Here is a 7469-nt window from a genome sequence, read left to right on the forward strand (position 1 = left end):
GAAATAAGATTGTAAGAGAAGAAGGTGGGCAATTGTGAAGAGCAGGAATGCTTGCATTTATTTTTGTACTTATATAGTAGCTTATTTTATTAGCGAAGTTAATTATACTGTTATATACATAATCACAAAGCAAGTAACCAATACTTGCTTTGTGTAGATACTCTCTTGTACCCTTTATAAGGAGGTCTTTATTAAGTCAGTTATAGGTAGGTGTCATCGACCGAGATGACTTTTACATATATATATATATATATATATATTACATTACTAACCTGTGATCCCTGTTTCTAGTTGTGGGTAGTGTCTTGTTAGTTAATTAAGGGTCTGTTTGGGTGACACCCCAAACCATGGTTTGGGGACCCAAACCATGGTTTGGGGATTTAATCACCCAAACACCCCCTCCAAAAACCAAAACCATGGTTTTGGAAAAAGCAAAATTTTTTTGCTTTTGGAGAAAAAAGGGAGAGTGTGAGGGCCTATATGATATGTATCTTGTTATTTTTTTTTATAAACATATTTTTTATAAATATATTTAATCTTATATTTTATAAATATATATACACATTAATTATTTATTAATTATATTATCTTATGTATTATTAATTATGTTGGTAAAAAACATATTATTAACAATTTTATTCCTTCAAATTAAAATATATCATAAAATCTATTTTTTCTGTAATTATCATATTAACTTATGTCTTTTTTTTAGTAATTTGTATATATAAAAAGTGCTTTTGATAACAACTATCCAAACACTCTCACTTCTCAGAATCACTTTTTTACAAAATCTATTCTTCACAGAATCTATTTTCCCCAGAATCTATTCTCCAGAATCACTTTTCCAAACCACGGTTTGGTTTCATCCAAACACACCCTAAGTCTTCAAGTCTTTTATTAAGCTGCATGAGAATAGGGTTGGATTGTGAATTACTTGTCAGCTTTTCTAAAAAGTTTAAAATATCTCAAACAGTGAATTCCAATGTTATTTTCAAGTTCACTCCTACGTTTGGATTCTGGTCTCAAATGAATTATGTTTTGAAATGAAAAAATAAATCCTAGTTTTCCCAGGATAGAAACTTGGCATTTAATGATTCATATACAATAAAATGACCTTATTAGTACATAAAAAGTTAGGTCTTGTAGTATACTATCCATCTAGGTATGACTAAAATGTATCGTGATGTTACGAAATTATTTTGGTGGCCCAGTATGAAAAGAGATATCAGTCACTATGTGTCAAGATGCTTTACTTGCCAAAAGGTCAAGACGGAATATTAGAAACCATCAGATCTTTACAACCACTCGATGTCCCTGAATGAAAATTGGATAGTATCTTAATAGATTTTATCAAAGGATTGCCTCGTACGTCATCAAGATATGATGCAATATGGGTTATTGTTGATTGGTTAATGAAATCTGCCCATTTCCTAGCCATGAAAGTTAAATATTCACTAGAGAAATTGGCAAAGTTATACGTTAAGAAAATTATGCGATTGCATGGGGTAGCGGAGAACATTGTATCTAATCGAGACTCACGATTTACACCTTGATTTTGGAGAGCTCTGCATGAAGCAATGGGCATGACCCTGAGATTTAGTACAACATACCACCCACAAATTGATGGGCAAACAGAACAAACCATCTAGACATTAGAAGATATGTGTAGGGCATGTGTCTTGGATTTTAAACAGAACTGGGATAACTATTTACCATTGGCAAAATTTGCCTACAATAATAGTTATTATTCTAGTATGCAGATGGCTTCATACAAAGTTTTGTATAGTAGAAAGTGTTGTTCTCCACTTTGTTGGATAGAACTAAGTTAAGGAAAATTTTATGGTCCAAAAATAGTGGATCAAACCTTAGAACAAATAAAGATAATTAGATGGAGGTTACTGATGGCATAGAGTAGAAAGAAAAGTTATACAGATGTTAGAAGAAAGCTGTTGGAGTTTGCTATTGGAGACCATTTATTTTTGAAAGTATCTCCAACCACAGGTATAGGTTAAACCCTAAAGGCAAAAAAGTTGATGTCGAAGCACATCAGACTGTTTCAAATTTTGTCTAAAGTTAGACTGGTGACCTATAGACAAGCCTTACCCCCAATCTCAGTCAGTTGCATAACATCTTCCATGTTTCCTAATTGAAAAAGTATCATCCATATCCTACACATGTCATAGAATATGACAATATTGTGTTACAGGACAACCTATCATTTAAAGTACAACTGCAGTAGATCTTAGATTAAAAAATTAAGCAGCTGAGAAACAAAATGATTCCACTAGTAAAGGTAATCTGAAAGAACATGGCACATTAAGAAGCAATGTGGGAAAAGGAAGATGAATTCAAGAGCAAGTATCCAGAACCTTTTCAATAAGGTACATTTTTAAAATTTCGAGGACAAAATTTATTTTAAGGGGGGAAATATTACATGACATTAATTTTAACGCTAAAAATGAGGAATATAAAATAGACCATAGGTCAAGTTGGGTAATCAACAGGTAGACGGTACAACTTTTTAACTAAAACCAGATAGGGAATCAGATTGTTATTTTTAAAATATTCAATTAATACTGTGCAAAGTGGGAAGTATACCTAAAATTCTAAAAAAATTCCCAAAAAAATCAAGAAAATCAGAATAAAGGGTATGAAATATTATTTGAGGCCTAAAAGATGAAAACAGTATGAAAATAACTTATTTTGGAATTTTTTTATATTTTCTTGGAATTTTGGATAACTAAAGAAAAATGAGCCTAATTGAATTATTTAAATTACAAAGGGGCCTTAATAATTTATGAAAAAATTAAGAAAATCATTTGAGGGGTTATTATGAATTTTAAAATTGTTCTCAACCTCTAAAAATGCAGAGATTAGCTTTAAGTTATTTAAAGTTAGAATTATATTGTTATTGAAATTGCCTTGCTGCTGATTTTTACTAGTTATATGTTTTTAACAAGCCTTTTAGGTAGTAGGTTATCCAAATTATGGGTTCTATGTTCTAATTACTAATTGAATGGCATTATTTTTTTTTTGCTAAAGCATTATTCCTGATGATTTGATTGATTAAATGTTACTTGAGATGTTATTTAGACTGAATTAATGAATAATAGTTTTAGGTGTTATGTTATCCAAATTGAAATTACCTTGTTAGTTTGGTGTTTAGAGATCTATTTTCTAAATTGTTATGCTACCAATTTATTTTCCAAATTATTGAATGTTAGTTGGGATATTGTTATTAAAATTGCCTTGCTGCTGATTTTTATGGGTTATATGTTGTTAACAAGTCTTTTAGGTATTGGGTTATCCAAATTATGGGTTCTATGTTCTAATTACTAATTGAATGGCATTATTTTGTTTCTACTAAAGCATTTTTCCTAATGATTTGATTGATTAAATGTTACTTGAGGTGTTATTTAGACTGAATTAAACTTCCATGAATAATAGTTTTAGATGTTATGTTATCCAAACTGAAATTACCTTGTTAGTTTGGTGTTTAGAGATCTATTTTTCTAAATTGTTATGCTACCAATTTGTTTTCCAAATTATTGAATGTTAGTTGGGATATTGTTATTGAAACTGCCTTGCTGCTGATTTTTTGTTTAATAGTTTATTTGAAGTTAAATAGAAGGCATAAAGAAACTGCTCATTTTTAAGCCATTATGCTATTTTTTTCCAAATAAAATGGCACATTATTGAATTTTTTTCAATTACTAGTTCTTAATGACTAAAGTTACAACAACAACAACAACAACAAAGCCTTATCCTACTAGGTACGGTTAGCTAGATGGATCACACTGACACCATTGAGCTCTATCCAAGGCCAAATCTTAGGATATTGTTGATTGAAAGATCTTGCTCACTAACCTCATGAAGTATTCTCTTTGGCCTTCCCCTACCCCTTTTAGGGGACTACATGCTATTTGATTAACCTTTCATGCATCCAAAGGCCTTCTTTACACGTAACCAAACTATCTCAAATGATTTCTATCATTTTCTCATCGATAGCAAGCACTCTAACATTTTCACAGATATGTTCATTATGAATCCTATCTTTTTTGTATGACCACATATCCATATCAATATTCTCATATTACCTACCTCTACTTTATGTTCATGTTGTTCCTTTAAAGCCTAATACTAACTACTATATAGTATTGATGGTCTTATAGTAGTACGATAAAACTTTTCTTTAACCTTATTATGTACTTTCTAAGCACAAATAACTCTTGTCGCTTTTCCCCATTTAAATCACCTAACTTAAATTCTATGATTAATATCACCATCAATTTCATCATCTTTTTGTATAATTGATCCTAAATATCTAAACTTTTCCACTTGTGGGATGTTTTGATCTCCTAGTCTAACCTCCACATTTATTCTAGCTTGTCTTTTATCAATATTGCAATGTATATATTTTGTTCATGCTATTCCTTTAAAGCTTAATGATAGAATTACTAATTGTTAACAATTAGAATAGCAGAAGTAAAATTAAAGAGGGATAACATATGTTCACTTGTGACTTATTGATTTCCTATCTTCATTTAATTTGTCCCATATCTTTCAGCAGTTGATTGTAACATTTGATTTTTTAATCAAGAATTTATGAGTAATTAAGCTTGATTGTAATATGATCTTGAGGTGTTAATAGTTTTTTGAGGTGGATAAGGAAAAAGGTAAGCTAGAGGTTATAAGGCCATTTTTTAGCTTTGTGTTTTTCGTTGCGGTAAAAAAAGAAGTTCATTTTGGCTTCACGGAGAATATCATAGGGGGAGACCTAATTGATTCTGTGAAGTTTGCCATGGAAAACACGCTAGAAATCTAAATTTTTATTGCCTCTATGTTTTTGGCTACAACAAAAGGTGAGGTTTGCTATAGAGAATTGCAAAAATGCTGACAAAAACTAGCATTAGAAGTATGAAAAACATAAAAAGAAGGGAAAAGAAACAAAGGAGCTCTGTTAGGGTTTGTGGTTTTCGACCTTAAAGAGTGTTTTTAAGCTTTCAAACCTTCAAATAAGTGATTCTCACTCTTTTTCTACCTTTTTATGTTGGTTTTTCCTAGATTTAAAAGTTAGGATTTTTAGGGTTCTTGAGGATTTCAAAATTTTAAAGTTTTTAACTGAATCTTTTAGGTTCCTTAGAGTTATTTGGGCTAGATAAGAGGTATAATAGGTTAAGTTTTGTTGGATTTTGATTTATATGGAACTTGGATGTTAGGGTTTGATATTGGGAGTGAGATTTTTTGAGTTTTGATAATATGATAATTAAAGTGGTGTTTTGTTGGTTGGGTTTTGTTTATTGAGGATAGATAAGAGTTTTAATTGGTTTAGATTATTGATATTGATAGTTTTTCAATGTTCGGTATGTTAGAGGTTAAAAATTCTAAGTGTGGCACTTAAGGATTGATTGGATGATTGTTGTTGAGGTTAATTGAGGAGTCTAATGAGTTAATTGGATGGAAGAATTGATGACTACAACTTTGGATTGAGAGTTTTGGTTATAAGTTGGGAAAGTTGGATTGTAGGATGTGAGACTTGTGGTCTTTGAGTTTTGTATTTCAATTATGGCTTGTGTTTGACTATAACCTACATGGCGATGTAGATTAGCATTTGTCTTGGCTTGTGGAACAACACCTTGTATTAAAGCCAAGTGCTAAGCTTGGAGTTATGATAACTAGGATTACTTTGCTTTATATGCTCACTGTGGATCTCACTACTACAAAAAAGAGTTTTCACAATGCTAATTTATAGTAGTTATTAGGCAAAATGCTATGAAAAAAAATGGTGGTGGCATTTTTGCAATTATAGAAACGTGTATTTTACTTTTCACAGTGGTTATTTACAAAGTTGCTGTAAATTTTTTCTGGCAATTTTTTTTTTTAAAAAAACCTACCTTACAAAGTCTATTAGAATTTTAAATCCCTTTCCATTATGCGATAGCTTTTCACATTTCATAATTAAAACTCATGGTCACCCACTGTTATCCCCACTCAATTTTCTCCTTCCTCTCACCTTTGCCAGCATTTTCCCCTTGCTTCTATCATCTCCGCCATGTTTTCATTGCAATCACCGTCGCATCATCTTTATCCTTATTTGTGAGTTTTTTGTCTTTCTTCTCCATTCTTTCCATGGGTTTTGTAGCTTACGTGGTTTAGTTCTTTAAAAAGATGTGGGTAGTGTTTTCTACGATTAAAAAAAAGATGTTTTTCTTAGTTTGAATAGATCTATTTTTATGTTAGTCTCCTTGCTTAAACATATTTTGATACATTAAGGCTTGAATAGATCTAATTTTTCTTCCTCTCATTTTGCAGATCTGACAACTTGAAATTCATAAGTCTTATTAGATATGGGTGCTTGATTTTACTTTCATCAAATCTTAGTGGCTTCGATTTGGTGGTTGAAAGCTTCAATGCTCTAATGGTAGCGAACGGCTTTAGGTCTCCAGCGAAGTGAAAGGAGAAAAATTCAATAAATAATAAATAAACTTTTTATGGCAGTTATTTATATAGCAGCCATGAAAAGTCGCATGCCATAACGGTTACTAAACTACAATAAAATCCTTTATTTTTTTACCAATGACATAGACGTTGCACTCAAAGCCACTATGAAAAGCTCATTTTAACCATTGTAAAAAGCCTCTTTTGTAGTAGTATCTAAATTCTTTCAAATTATATTGACTTATCGCTGAGTCATTATGAAGGAAAAGTATATATATTTTGTTACATAATAATTATTGGTGAAGTAAGTAGTATTTTGCTATTATTGTATGTTTGTATCAATGATTGTGCCTTGTACTGTTGTAGTAGTGAATGTTTTGGAGTATTCCCTCTGTTATATTATTGATTGTATTCTTAATATGTAATGTTGCATCTATGCATAGGGTTGATATGTGGAGGTTGGGATTATATGTGGAGGATAATTGCTCTTAAAGCCCATACAGCATGCCAATACTATGATAATGTGTTTGGCTTCTTGTTAGACCATTGTAGTTCTACCTTTTATCCTGCCCAGAATCGGGATAGAACTCTTAGGTAGACATCTCTTTAGCCCTAGTTAGACCACATGGTAAGGAGGCGACCTATTAAACTGATGTGATGATAGAACCCTCTCTTTATATGGTTTTCTCAAGTGTTTTCTAATGTTTTACAATACTTGTACCCTTGTTATGCTTGCATTTATATCCATTTGATTACATTGATTTATGCATTGCATTTTGCTGTTTAAGGGGTAAAAAAAGGGACAATTTTCTCTCCTTATTTGTAATTGCTTGATCCGTAATTAGTTAGTCTTTATAAAACTCTTTCTTATGATTTTCAAGCAATTGAAGAAGGACCTAAGACCCAAGATGGAGCATTAATGGAGTCATGAAGTTATAAGGACTAAAACGAAAGAGTTGGAGTGTTCTGCCTCCCCAGGTTGTGACATGGACTTCTGAAGTTGCGACTTGGACGCCCTTTAAGTAGAGCTA

This window comes from Neltuma alba, unplaced genomic scaffold (genome assembly GCF_004799145.2).
Source record: "Neltuma alba isolate B1F8T4 unplaced genomic scaffold, ASM479914v2 tig00010867_pilon, whole genome shotgun sequence".
NCBI classification, from domain to species: Eukaryota; Viridiplantae; Streptophyta; class Magnoliopsida; order Fabales; family Fabaceae; genus Neltuma; species Neltuma alba.